General features: G+C 43.6%; 1 protein-coding gene across 5 annotated transcripts in view; it reads left to right on the top strand.

Moving 5' to 3' along the window:
* The first annotated feature begins 1137 nt into the window (after positions 1-1137).
* Positions 1138-14845, top strand: part of si:ch211-45c16.2 (mitogen-activated protein kinase kinase kinase 13) — a 32414-nt gene continuing 18706 nt past the window's right edge. The window contains exons 1-4 of one of the 5 annotated variants that reach the window (XM_061792079.1): positions 1149-1274; positions 4281-4355; positions 10654-10727; positions 11694-11740. The gene's annotated coding sequence lies outside the window, so the exon portion shown is untranslated. Of the gene's footprint in view, positions 1275-4280; positions 4356-10653; positions 10728-11693; positions 11741-14845 lie in introns of all 5 variants that reach the window. The other 4 variants (XM_061792082.1, XM_061792081.1, XM_061792078.1 and 1 more) reach the window with 4 other exon arrangements.

Below are 14845 nucleotides of genomic sequence, written 5' to 3'. Positions count from 1 at the left end.
TCAATAATTGAAATGACGTACAGTAGATGAACCCAATGTGCTACCTTGTTTTGTGCAGTATCCCAAGTTGCTTGTGTACTATATATGCCACACTAGGGGTCAGCAACGTGGTGCCCGCGGGCGCGAGGTCACCTGCAAGCACCACATGAGTAGCCAATTCTAAAATTAGCTCACCAGAGATTGGAAATTGTGATTTCCAAGGAATGTTGTTGAAGTGATGATATGAAAATGTAAGCACTTGCAGAGATTAGATTCATCTCCTCTCCGAGATTGCATTGGGTTGTGTAGGTGTACCTAATATTGTGACAGTTTCTCTCTGGAAATGTTGCCAGGCCAGCACACCTGTGATTGTTTGTGCGTCACGTAGCATTTACTGTAGTTTCGTGTAAGCATGTAGTGGTTGCAGCTGGAGGAGGCCAGTATCGGTTTCCACACCTTCCTCATTCCTTCTGTTTCCCCCACACCTGGCATACAAATCACGTGTTAAAATATTTTGAAACACGTGGGTTATATTCCCCCGTGATTGGCTTAGTTACAAGCGATCATGTGGTGTATTATTGTAAACCAATTATGTCATTAATAGTGGAATTTTTCCATAAAGCCACCTGGTAGTGCAGAAAGTGTTTTTTGCCCCCCCCCCCAGAGTCTGTAAAGAGATACAAAATTGAACTCTCACTCCACACCTATATTTATATATATATATAATTAATTTTTTTTACATCAGGAATTAGGAAACTCGTCCATTTATATAAACGCTGTGTCAATGCATCACGCAACATCAATTATACATTTTAGAACAAACAAGCTGCAGCTAAGCAGGGTAGTAATAGCCATAAGGTAAGTCTATACAGTATTTGCATGTCATTAAAGTAAGTCTTCACCGAACGTTTCAAGCAAATGTCAATTCGTTGTGGGAAAAATCGAGTACTATAGTGCCCACGAAAGTCATCATTTAGGGTTAAGCAAGTCGTAAATCAAGTGATGTGTCGCTATTGGCTAACAGATAAGAAAAAGAAATGAGAAGATGGATCTCACCAAAACCTTGTGTCGTTCATTTTCTTGCAGCAGAATGACCTCTTCACTGAATAGTCGATCTTTGGACCGCCGCAAACGCCGGGGTTTATTTACAGGTGCACAGTGTGGGGAGTCCGGAAGTGACGTCGACAGCTCACGCGCCTCAGCTGATTGGCCAGTAAATCCGTGGCCTGAGAGCGACGCACAGCATCGGGCTGATATCTCGGCACCCGTCGACGGAGCCAATGCGGCGACAAACGGTAACCAAAAGCCACTTTTATTGACGTAGTTTGGCAATAAATATCACTTAAAAGGGTGACATTGACACATTCGTGGTTGAAGAGCGTTCGCATGGCCGGTCAGGCTCGAGGAAGCTAAAGGTGCTGCGCGAGGGCAGCTGTCAATAAGCCGATGTTGCGTTCATGGACCTGAGAGCTACTGTTTAAAATACTCTTAACTGTTTTTTTTGGTGTGTTTTTTTCTTGTTTTTTCCTTCCTGCCTTAAAGACCTGAATAAGCGCCCTTTTGTGTGTCTTGTAGTTCGAATCCACCGACCAAGCGTCGTTGGTGACTAGCAGAGAGCAGTATTAAAGGGTTAGAGTTCATATTCGCATGTAACCGAGTGTGTCCACGTTAAAACCACATCATAATAATAATGTGGGCTTTTTTTTTTTTTTTTTTTCTGGACTTGTTTTCACTAACAGAGAGAGGAAATGGGTGGCTACTGTGTGTTTATTCTCGAGGTTAGTAGGCTGTGTGGTTGTGTAGTATTTTCCACTGTTGAAATGATTGTGGTTGTAAGTTTAAATATGATCAACATCTCTCTGTATGATGCATTGCAGTTCTGCCCCGTTGCAAACTAAAACCGCAATAATAAACATACAGAGTTCCCCTGCATATTTGCAATTCTATTTCTAATCACCTATTTGAAGATATTTCCTCCCAATATTTGCTGAAAAACTAACCTGTTTGTTGTTTTTTATGCTAAGGCCAAAGCTCTGTGACATACAAAAGTGTTGCTTTGGTGTAACTATGTTGAAGTAAGTTGAGGAGCTCCATGTAGTTTTTTGCCAGTAGTAGTAGTAGCTGCAGGGCCCGGTCTTAATATTGAATTCTTAGAATCTTGTCATGGTTTATACTTCCTTGACTCTGACAAGTTAACATTATCTTTGCCGAATGACCCTTTGTGCATAGTCTTAAAATCGGAATGCTTTTACAGTGGAACCTTAATCTGATTTCTTGGTATTTTCCAGAAGAATTCCCCATAGGAAGTACTGTAGCGGAAATTGAAGGAATCCATTCTCGGGTCAAACGCTATGAAATAACGTTTTGACATTCCTGGCCGTCATATAAGTGTAAAAATAGGATAACCACTGTAAAACTAATCAACAAAGGAAACAAAATACTTTAATGACAAATGGCAAAAGTCAAAAAGGCAAAAATAAGTTAACCTTAACTAATATGTTGTTAAATAGATAAAATGCTGTCACGGTATTCAAATTTCATATTGCGGTTATAGTGACCAGACGACGTTATCGGCATTAGAGAAATGGAAATGAAAAAATGACAGATACATGCAACGTTGCATTGCAGTAATTCTATTTTGAAAATCCCCCAAAATAGGAATCAGGAACACTATGTCCATTTACATATTAGAAATCGTAAACAGGATCAACCAAAATGAGTGTTCATGCATGCATGTTCCCAAAATGTTTCACATCAAACCGCATGACACTGATATCTACTCTCATTGGTCACGCAAAAAACAAAAACCGGAAGATGTTTTGCTGTATGGACTAGTGAGTGAGACGTGACTAAAGCAGCACAAAGAAACACTAAATGGAGCAAAAATGGCATTTGTTGATAACCGTAATAATTTACTTGATAATCTAGCAGGCTACAACACATCAGCTAATAGCCAAGTGCACTGTAAAAGCACGACTCCGACATATCCTCGTTCGCTTGGTTAAAAAATAAGACCCAAGCGTGCTAAACCAAATACGTATCAGTTAAACAACGAAACTACTACTCTGTTTTTATACGTCCCGTGTAGTTAGCTTTCTGGTTTTCAAGCAAGGTATATTGGCAAATGACAGATGGGATTTTTTTATTTATTTTTTTTCCCAGTGGTGGATATTCCACCATAGTTTCAGCAAAGCTCCTAAAACCCAAGGTAACAGGTCAGCGCAAGTCTGCGTTTTTGTGTCTGCTGTGAGTGTGCCTGCGACTGCAATAATTGGTTGTTTTTCCTCTGGCACGATGGTTTCTTGCAAATCAAATTCGAGGCACCAGATCACTGTAAAAGTTTACAGATCATTTTATTCATGTACTACTGTTCAGGTCATACTGTCAGTTTGAACAAATATGACAACATGTTTTTTTGGCGGGAGGCTTGAAAACTCCTTTTAAGGATTTTTAAAAAATTTGACGGCTCCAGTGACGAAACATCTTCATTTGTGATCGTCCGCCTGCCATGTGCGTTTCATCCCTTTTCACGATGCTGTAGTGTCATAACCACTTCCTGTGCTGGCTGTTTGCCATTTCCACCGTATGTTCGCAGTCAGCAGCAAATGCGTCTCCCGTGTGCATGACTGCTGGATGCTGCCCACTGTCAAGTTTGCGTTGCGGCCTCGCTGCTGCTGAGCAAGCGTTCACGTGTGTCACTTAAGGCTTTTGGCTTGTCAGCGGCTGGTGCAGTTACAGGTCAGCAGCCACAATTAGCCAAACGGAGTCTCCCGCTCCTGCTGGCCTTGCGCGGACCGATACGCTCCTGGCATGGCCCTCTGCGGTCTTAACTATGGCACAAAGACACCTGACACCCGGTTTACAGCTCACCTGAGCAACTACGCATGTAAAAGCTTTTTGGGATCAATAAACTGTGTTGAAAAAAAAACATTAACATTCAGTGGACATTTTCAGTCCAGTAAGAGTACATTAAACCACAATTGTTTTTTGTTTATGTTCTACATTACTTTATGTCCAATTTCATTGTTTCTCTACAGTGGAACCTCAAACATAGAACACAATCTGTTCCACTGTGATGTTGGTTGACTTGAAAGTTTAAATTTCCAAACAAAAATGTCAGGCTCAAACTGTCACCATCATAAAACCCTTTGCGCTACATTGAAACGAACAACTTAGTATTCTTAACTATTAATGTAAAGACAGGTTAACCACTATATACGAAACTCAAATGAAGTAAAACGACCCACCTTTTGCAGACCTATAAGTTTTTGTTTTGTTTTGTGTTTTGCTTTGATTTGCAGGCAAAAATTCAAGGTCCGAACGCTCTGTGGTGGCAGTGGACTCAACTCACACCACAACAAGCAGCAGTTTGCCAGGTAGGGAGCAATTCTTTAAAACAAAACAAAAAAATGCGTCAAACAGTTTATTGCCCCTCCCCCTTGGACGTTTTTGTCAGACTGAAGATCGAACAAAGATAATTACATGTTGTGTATTTAAAATAACCATATAAGTTTGCCTTTGGAAAGGTCGCGAGCTTAATGCTAACGCACAATGCAAAACGCCAAAGACGGGCTAATGAATAACATCGATGTTGCAAGTCAAGGTCAGGTATTTCAATGGTTTGCATTTGTCCAAAGCATTTGACCTCAAACCTGAAATTTTAGTGATGGCATCATGAATTGAAACTCTTGTTTTATGCAACAAGAACAAAGCAGGCTTGCTCAGTTGTGTTCCCTGTTATTTATGCATGCATGGCTTTACATTAGATGCTGTTGGAAATGGAGCTCAGATCAGTACAGTACAGTATTTGTGCTGAATGTTTTCCGTTGCGTGCAGCACAGTCAGTTGAGTGGAAAAAGCCAAACAAATGTGGGGCAGAAGATGGAGATAGGAGCGTGGATGTCTCATCGTCTTCCCTTTCAGTTTCGTTTGTCTTTCGACATCCTTCACACCGCCATGTTTAGCGTACATCCATATCCAGCCACAAAACGCCAATATTGACAAGTCAGCTTGAGTGAGAAAGTGAGCAAATTCCATCCCCCACTGCTCCATTGGCTTTACTGGACACAATCCCAGACGCTGTGCTGGGCCGCCGCTGCCAGGAGTGGGATTTTGTTGAGAAGTGGGTTAAGCCCGACAGAGGCTTTACAGCGGTGAGCTTGGGGGACTTATCCTAACTCTACATTGTTGAAGCCCAAGTGTGCTAGCTAATATTAAACAGGCTTTTCTTAACATAATCACAATAGTAAAAGAAACGATACTTTTATTTTACAGTAAGCTGGTTATACCGCTAAAGTCTCAGAGTTTTTGACCCAAATTTTCAAGAAAATGTCTCTAAATTAACGCCTGCCACACACCGAGCGATGCGGCCAAACCCGACCGAGCTCTCACGCGGTGTGTGTGGTTTGGCAACTAGTTCTCATGAGTAGCCCATCACGTGGCCACTGGTTTCGCCGCGATCGGAAATTTGAATCGCAGTGGCATGATGTAGCAACGTCGCTGATTACAGACAATAAAAATGCACATAAGCTTTCACACACGGCAAAAATTTTAAGATAGCGAGACCCAGCCTGCCGCCGTGCCATCGCCAAGCATATATTGTGTTTTACACTAATACTTAACTATATTTATAATTTCATATGTACCTGTTGATGAAATAGCGAGGCTTGCAGTCATTGTCGCCAAAATAAACACGAGTGATGTACGTCGCGTGCCATGTACGTTCAAGTAGATGAGGGCAACCTCTCTGTAGCTTCCCCTTGACTGTCAATCTATCTTTTAATGGTTTAATAAAGGCAATACAGTAAGTACAACATAGTGTAGATAGACACTTAAAAGTCTATACAGGCTGGCAGTTTAACGTCGCGGGACGTCCGTAGATCAAATCGCGCAATGTGTGTGTGCGAGTCGTCAACTTTCTTTTTTTTTTTTTTTTTTTGCGATGGCCCAGTTCAAGTCGGGTTTGGCCGCATGGCGCTGTGTAGCGGGGACTTTAGGTTGCACACAACTTCAAAGCTCAGCGTCAGCATGTTTAAGGGGACCTCAGCGTAACTCAACCTGAAACGATTATCCAAGGTTTAACTCGCATACCAGAAACCGCAACTGTATACCAGCCAATCAATGTTCCGTAACGAGTCTCCTTTAAGAATGTTCAAATTTAACGTAAAAGAGCGTCAGTTTGACCTTTGAATAGATGTATTTATTTCCCGTGAGAACTACTATTCTGAAATGTTGTGTTCTGCTGCAGTAACCTTTGATCCAAATGCACTCTCTTACAAATGGTTATTGTTGTTACAGCTTGTTACAACACAATTTACACGCTTGTGTTGGAGCATGCACTCTCTGGTCTTAATGCATGCACGCATGCATGCATGCATGCAAGGGCACGCTGCGCTCTTGTGATGTGTCTGCTAGCCGAGCTTCTATAATTACCACAGCCTTCAGCGCCTCATGGGGAGCATATTAATACACACGAGTGGAGAGTCGGAGCGCATGAACTCGTCATACAGGCCGCGCCAGCCTCTTGGCAGTAATGCTGACATTTGGTATTTGTTGTCTGTGGACTCACAGAATACAACGCATTTGCTGCGTTCAGGTGTGATCATTAAATAGAATGCCCAAATAAGAGCTCAAGCTCTAGTGATCAAAAATAAACAAAAAATGCCAGTGTGATAGTTAAGCCTATTCTCGCAAAAAAATAGCAGGATTTCAAACTTCAAGTAATGCACTCTCATTGGTACAGAATGTACAGTATATATTTTTGATGGTGTGAACCACAGAACGGATTGTGTTTGACTTTGGAAGTTCCCTTGTATTTTGTTTCTCTGAATTGGTACGCTTCAGTTGGGGGTGCAGAGAATTTTTAACTGCAAGTCTCCTACTTTCGGTCCGTAGTGGGCTCAGGTCTGTATTTAATTCCTCGCTACCACGGGGGATTGAGGTTCTGCTCTTCTCTTTGCACGGGTCGTGTTTGTCTAACCTCTCACACAAGAGAGCAGCTAACAGTCGCACGTTACACAAACAATTACACAGTTGTAAAAAAAACAAGCTGACCAACTGCCGTCTGTAAATTCAGTCAGCCCTCATTTTTTATTTGGTTTTCGTCGTGGTTTTGCCGTTTTCTACACTGCAGCCATCCACACGATCACAAAATTACTCTCCAAAGTCATCAGTGGTGCAAGTAGATCGTAATAAGGGTGGCACAGTTTTTGTGGACTCTTAACTAACTATGGAGGTAACCAGGAGAGGTGGATTGTTGTGGCATGGACAGAATCCTCCCTGTGTGATGACCGCTCCTCGTTACGTAATTTCCTCTCAACGCTAATTCGTCAGCCTGTGGGTTGTCGGTGGGCTCAGCACGATAATCTCACAAAGGATGATCAGCCTCTCCGACTTGCTGGCTGCTGTGTGCACGACTCGCTCGGCTGTGCCCAACCTTTGTGAGCATGCAGGCCTCTTTTCATCACATCCACTGAAGACACAAGATCAACAATCTTTGTCAGTCTGGTCTCAAATGTATCTGAGTGAATGTTTGCTGACTCTTGGACATTTTTTACTGTAACACACTGGAACGTCTAAGCTTGAACACAAGACATTAGGGGATTTTTGTTTGCTTTTAGGCAAACATTTTACCATAACAAATAATGGAAGTAGTATCACTACCAGTTCAAATGGCACCAAATCTTGATTGAATGTTCAGGCAATTTCAAGTAACGTTTGTACATGAATAATTGTACTGTTCACACTGGTCCTCTCACCAATAATGTTCCATTTGCGCTCGTGAAGTCATTTTTAGGTTCTCGCGGCAAGCTAGGGTGTATGTTAGCCATTTTGTCACGTTCAATCATTTCACGTGTAATAGCTTACGGGTCGGGCTCAATACACGATATGTTGCGTTCGACTTCGGTCTGACATGGCGCGTGCGGTATCGGAGGCTCCATTGCATATTGGAAAGTGCCCACACTTGCCGCATACAATTCTTCTAATGCTAAGCCATGTGTTTAATTGACCTGATAATGGCCGCCGTGGGCTGTTTATAACACATAACGCTGAATGTGCGTGTGTAAGATTGTGTGAGCGAGTGCATTTTTAATGCGAGTGCTGTATGTTTTCGTACAAAAGACAGATTAGTGAATTAGTTGTAGACAGAAAACTAATATTGAACATTTATTTATTTATTGAACAGCAGTTATGTGCCCCACGTGCTGACCTACTGCCACCCGGTAAGATGTGTTCTGACGCCGACTCTGGAGGATGCGTAAAGCCGGGCCTGGCAGAGGAGCTTCGTTCATGTCTGCCGTAGCCACAAACTTGCTCCACAGTTGCCCGGTGTACACATTTTATCCATAAAAAGCCTCGACAGAACATGAACAATGTGTCAGATCTTGATCAGAACTTGAGAAACGCAAGGGGCCCCATCTGAAAATGACGGGCCGGGAGGAAACGTACTGGCAAATGAGATGATGCTGGCTGAGCTGAGGTGGTGAGGTGCTTTGCCGTCTTGTTTGAGGTCTTGAATCACAGCAGAACTTCCAAGTATTTATTCAAAATTTTGGCCAAATTCTGAATTGTATGACCTCAATCACACTTGCCTTTATACTGTAGGTTCCACTGTATTTAGATTTTGCCCAGATGATATATGAATATAGCTAGCTGGGTAGTAGGTAGTACTGGGATCTGATTAGTTCAAGGACAAAGTCGCTGGCTGTAATAGTGATTGATGGTTACCCAACGGGCCAACTTGTCAGTGGCTGTCTGCTTCTTGATGGCAGTTGGAAAGCTAATCCGGCACTCTGGGTAGGTTTTCTCTTATTAATGTTGGGGACACAGGAGCTGTCAGTGCCGATGTTCCGCTGCTGGTGAAATAGTAATGAGTGTGTATAACGGGCCAGCGCCAGTGTGGTTTTGTGTTGGGGATGGAGACACAACAAGGAGGCTCGGACGGCTGCAGGAATGAAGCCGACACAGAGACTGAGGTTGGACTTCTAACTTTTGTTTCGGAAGCTGCCGGAAGACTATTTGACCATCTGAATTACATAAAGACTCATCAGATTTAGAGGCAAGAATAGAATTGTGTCATATCTGCCGACTTAGCCACGCACCCCCAAAATCTGGAAAACTGAAATGGTGAAAAACAGCTATTAGTCTTTTCACCAGTTTCCAACAATTACCTTCAAATAAGTGTAATGTATTTTAAAAAAAAAATCTCTGAATTCAATCTACTGGGTCTTAAATTGAATACATCTTTAAAGCGATTGCAATCTACATAAGCTGTTGATAAATAACCTAGTCTATGTATACTGTAAAATAGGATGACGTTCTATCATTGCTGGGTATTGGAGCAAAGAGACGTGCAAAGTTATTTATAACAAGTCAGAAGTATTAATGTCAGTGTTGTATCGTGGCTTTATTTGCGTTCCACACGAGCACACAGGCTGGTGTTCAGCCGACCTTTGGACCTTTGGAATTCGGGCTTGACAGTTTCCGTTGTGGTTCACTGCTCAGCAAACAGCTCAGACGATTGAATTCCATGCTCCTTTTCTTTTTCATGTCCAATGTTTTGTCTGGCTACCTTTGTCAATGTTTAACTAGTGACCACCACTTTCGAGAAATCTCTTGCTGACTTGCGTTCAGTACATTTTTATCTACAGCAGATATTGTGGCCACTGACTCCAGGATTGTTACATTGTGACCTTTAGGCTCGCTTCTTCTATTTTATTGTTCTATTACTCTTTCTTCAGAAGTATTTTCCAGCAGTCTGGATACCCCGTGGCACCGTGTCGCCTCTGTTAGTCTTGCTACTACAACAGACATCTGGCTTGGGGGAAGAGACTCAAGTTTATCGGTGGCGATATCGCAATGTGTGTGGTGAGCCGTGTTGGTCACCTCCAGTGCAACACACACTACAAGTGCAATAAGAACACATGATGATTATTTTCCTCATCATGTGGTCCATCACATTAAAAAAAAAAAAAATTAATTTAAGATGTTAAAAATCGGTATGTGTGCACCCCACCTTAGTCAGATATGGGCTTGCACTGATTGTTGTTCACTTGAGAGTAGGGCTGCCATTTTTTAATGTGTGTCCCATTTGGACAGCACCCTCAGCCATCTGTGCATAAATTCACCCTGGCCGACATTTCACACCATTTAGAGGCTGTCTTTATCCTCACCCCGGGATATCAGGGCTCTGCCTGCGGGGTCCCCTGCTGGGGTGGACTTTGAGGCCAGAGATTGGACACGCACGCACGCACACACACAGATACGCAGGCGCACACTCAAGCTTCTCTCTCTCTCTTCATGCATCAATGCACTCTTCCCCAGAGGTTTGTGCCTGTAAGAAGACTACAAGGTGGATGGAGCATCTGTTCCCTGAGCCACTCCTTTCACTGGAAGACCCTCCCCTTTCATTCAGTCTCCTTTGATTTGGTCGCACACACATATATACACACACAGGCACACGCACGCACTGAATCGTGCCTCCTCTCCTCTGCAGTTTTGATGGTGACTCAACCTTTGAGGTGATGCCATACTTTCACAAACAGCAACCTTCTCTGCAGCCGCTCTGACTTTGCGTTCTCTCACGTATCCTCTCCATCGATGCCGGTCTTGTATGAACTTTAAATGTCACTCGTCCGTCTGAACCATTTCCCTTTGCTTTTTGTGTGCATTCAGGTGAGAGCCAAGACAGACGTGAGGCCCAGACTGTAATGTAGAACCTCCTGAGATGTCCAGCAAGCCTCTTACCGGTCAGTACATGCACAGAAATACACTGTGTTTGTGTGTGTGAGTGAGAGCGAGTGAAATGTATAGGTAGACTTAAGCGGGATTTTGAGACCTGCTTAATTTAACTTGACGTGCAGAGGCGGAGCCAGGAGTTGGCTAGGGGACAACACACACATATATATATATATATATATATATATATATATATATATATATATTATACCTTATTGGTATGGCTTGGTGACCCAGCGTAAGCTCTTTTTTTTTGGGGGGGGGGGGGGGGGGGGGGGTGAAAGCTTGTGCATTTTTGACTGGCAGTTACATTTGTGACATTGTGACACCATGCGCCGGTGATTCTTTAAAAACTTTGAAAACTGACTTGGGCAATTAGGCTGTTAGGCTAACAATATGAGTTTTTTTTCCCCTTTTTACCGAAGGGGACACTATTGACTAGCACTCTATTTGCTGTGTGTCATCTGATGAAGATGAGGGGGTGTTAATACAATAGACCTTGCGGTCTGAATTGATTCATGATTTGATTTACAAAGGGATTTTCTGTGCAGAAAAAAAAAACCTCACAAAAAACGGCTCTGTCCTACTTAGAGAGACACCACCACAGGCCAACCTGCTCTTTCCAGCTGGTGCTGCTCCCAATTACATCCACCTCCCCCTTCGTCCCTTTTCCCCTTCATCTCTCTTTGCTCCTCCTCTTTGAGTCAGTGCAGAGAGCCCCCTTCGTCCTCCTCCTCCTCCTCCTCCTTCTCCTCCTCCTCCTCAGGTTTGTGAACCTCGTCCTCTCTGCGTCAGACATCTCCATTCATGAAAAGTGTGACGTGAGGGGGGCCGATGACGCTGCCGCCTGCCCACTCACAGCCCGTGTGCTGGCAGAGCTACCGGAATGCCTGTCTTTCTCCAGCCCGACTCGCCCTCTTCTGGCTTTTTTGCGCTGCTTTTTCTCCATCCTGACCAGTACTTTCTGCATCCCCTAGCCTTCATCACTGCTGAGGAAGAAGCATGAATCTGCGCTCTGTCCGACGTGAGTAGTCAATACATGCGAGTGCAGGCGGTTCAGAGAGCAGTTTGTCTGGTGTGTTGTGCCTCATCGTGCTTGTGTGCAGTAAGTGGGGTGTGTGTTGATACGTGAATCAGCTGTTAGTGTGTGCTCGGTGTCTGCACTGCGGGAGCGTGTTGTGCAGTGGTGCGCCCGTCCGTGCATGTATGCAGGAGCTATTTTAGGCTCTGTGGTGATGCTGCTGCTGCTGCTTTGTGATGCAGTCCATCTCCGTGTCCTCTGAAGGACAGGTGGAGATGGAGCTAGAGTAGATGAAAATACATCCTGTCTCCAGTTAGCAAACTGGACTGGAACAACCTTGAAGATATTAGATCACTGTTTGTCAGATGCCTTAACCTGGTAACACGTGCCTGATATCTGTCCATGGGTGAACACATGCACATCCGCTTTCCCAGTGTGTTAACTTTGACCCCTCTGCGACTTAATCCTTCGCTTTTATTTACTCTGCTTGGCAACAGAAACGGTAGCGCCCACCCTTGTCCTCTGCTCCTAAGCGTGTTTATGTAACTGCGCTGGATGTGTAGCCGGCAGCCGGGTTTTAGAGGGGGAAGAAGAGGAATCATCCTGCCATCCTTTTTCTACGAAACATTCACACCATGGCTGATCACACTCACAAGGCCATTTGGATGCTTTTGTTCGATTTGCGAGTGATTGCCTCTGGGTACGTTTACATGGGATAGAACCACATTTTTAGCACATCTGCATCCCAGTTCTAAGGTTCTGGGTTAAAATCTTTGCTCTGGGCTTCCAGTGTCGAGTTTGCATGTTCTCTACGGGCATGCATGGATTTTCTCCAAGTGCTCTGGCTTCCTATCACGTTCCAAAACCTCACTTGTTAGGGTTCATTGAAGACTAAGATGACCATAGGTGTGAATGTGAGCGTGAATCTTTGCCCATTTAATGCCCTGCGATTGGCTGGTGGCCAATCCTTGGTGTACTCCGTTCACCAATGACCCCAAACAGTACAAGCACTATAAAAAATTGAGTAATGAATGTTTGAGGCCGCCATTAATATTACAAGGTTGTTGACACCTGGTTTATCAGCACAAAGTGACGGCACTCGGCTTTCCTTAGCACGTTGTGTGTCTTGGCGATACAAAGGGAAGGGGGGGGGGTGTGGTCTAACGTGGAAGTACGTGTTTTAGAGGACAGTTCTGGCAGCAAATGGAGACAACATGGTGTGAAATAGTTCTGGCCACCATTATTTGCAGTTTGGCACTTATGAACTGTGTGTATAAAGTATAATGTAAGTTAAGTAGTATAAGTTAATGTAGTACATCATTTCAGTGAAGAAATAATTGTAATAAAGGCACCCAACCTGAACAGGCAAAACAGCTCCATGACATAATGGATTCTCCACCATACTTGTCGCCCCCCCCCTTCTCTGTTTCATTTTTTTACAGAACATTTTCTCAGAAGGACTGGTTTGTCCAGGTTTTCTTTAGCAAAGCTCATGGGTGATAATAATAGTGGTCAGAACTGTATTACAGTGGAACCTCCAAGGCAAAAAATTTTTTAACTGATTATTTGGCAGCATCCCCTTAACAGGACATGCAGCAGAATGGAAATAGATACAGGATTTTCAACAAACAGCGATGATATTGGATGCGAATGATGACTTCCGTGTGCAATGCGACTTAGGTGGAAGTGGTAATGCTATCAATATAAAAGATGTCCACGTTTCAACTTGTTTTCAAATTGTTGTGCTTTCATGCTCTTAACTACCATTAATCATGTAAACGGATGGCCCAAACAATATAATTTCAGTCTTTTGTATCCCGCCCCTCATGTTGACCTATTTCGGAAGACATAATATAGTATTTAATCCTTTGAGTTATTCCTGTTTCATAAGCAACAGTGGTAAAATAAACCCAGCATCTCATAGACGCACTAATGCATATTGATTTTTCTGGTTTCCTGCTTTGGGTGCCTTAGTCTTCTGGGTGCAACTCAGACTGCTTCCTGTTTGACACATAAGCCATCAACATGCATTTCCAGATTGCACATTCCCCTAAAATGGTGTCAGTCACAGAAGCATGTTTACCTCTTGTGTCATTTCTGGTTCGTCTTGTGTCTCTCTCCCCCCTCAGTCCTTGTTGTTAGCGGGCCAGTTAGGCTGCCCCTAGTAAAAGAGCACAAGGGGAATTGTTGTGGCAGCAGCTGCTCTGGTCGTTGTGTCGAATGTGTGCGCTGCTGTCTCCTGGCCGTGCAGGGCAGACAGTTCACATGGAGCCGGCTCCTCTTGTGTCCTTTGTTGTCACTCCCGGTAGTCTTTTTCCATCAGTGCGGGGTCGCTACTGTATCATGCCGTGAGCAACCGTCACAGTTTCTGTATATATATATATATATATATATATATATATATATATATATATATATATATTTTTTTTTTACAAATGGTCTCTTCTGCTTCCTACCCACAAATTGCCTCTATATCTCATAGCTCCCTGTGTCTTCCTCTGTCTGCTTTTTCTCCTCTACTTTTCCCCTGAGACATTCTCTCCCCCATTACTGTCTCTTTGTATTCATCCATCCATCCATTTCCCGTACCACTTATTATGTTCAGGGTCACGTGGAAAACGGAGGTTATCCCAGAGGACACGAGGTGGCGAACACCCTGCATTGCTCTCCTGTCAGTCACAAGGGTGACAGCAATCGCATTTGCATGCTTTTCAGTGCATTTTTGGAAAAGTTTCCAAAAAAGTTTCAAAAAATACCCCATTCAATAAGTCTCCAGATAAGAAAGTAGATCGTCTACGATCACCTTGGCAATGTCAGAGTTGCGCTTCTCCTTCTTATGAGCCAGTAACCATCAACATTTTTTGAAGATATTGTTGGGAGCCAGAAGACCAACTAAGAGGGCATAATAGCACGATACAATGTCAGCGTACCTGAAATACAGTCCGATGGGGGGCACAAGCCAGTGCAAACTGTAGGCCGGTCCCAAGCCCGGATAAATGCAGAGGGTTGCGTCAGGAAGGGGATCCGGCTTAAAAGTTTGCCAAACAAACATGAGCGTTCATCCAAAGAATTCCATACCGGATCGGTCATGGCCCGGGTTCGAGAAGA

The sequence above is a fragment of the Phyllopteryx taeniolatus genome, chromosome 12, assembly GCF_024500385.1.
Source record: "Phyllopteryx taeniolatus isolate TA_2022b chromosome 12, UOR_Ptae_1.2, whole genome shotgun sequence".
In the NCBI taxonomy this organism is placed as follows: Eukaryota; Metazoa; Chordata; class Actinopteri; order Syngnathiformes; family Syngnathidae; genus Phyllopteryx; species Phyllopteryx taeniolatus.
The sequence above is the reverse complement of the archived record's forward strand: the minus strand, read 5'-3'. Positions and strand labels throughout refer to the sequence as shown.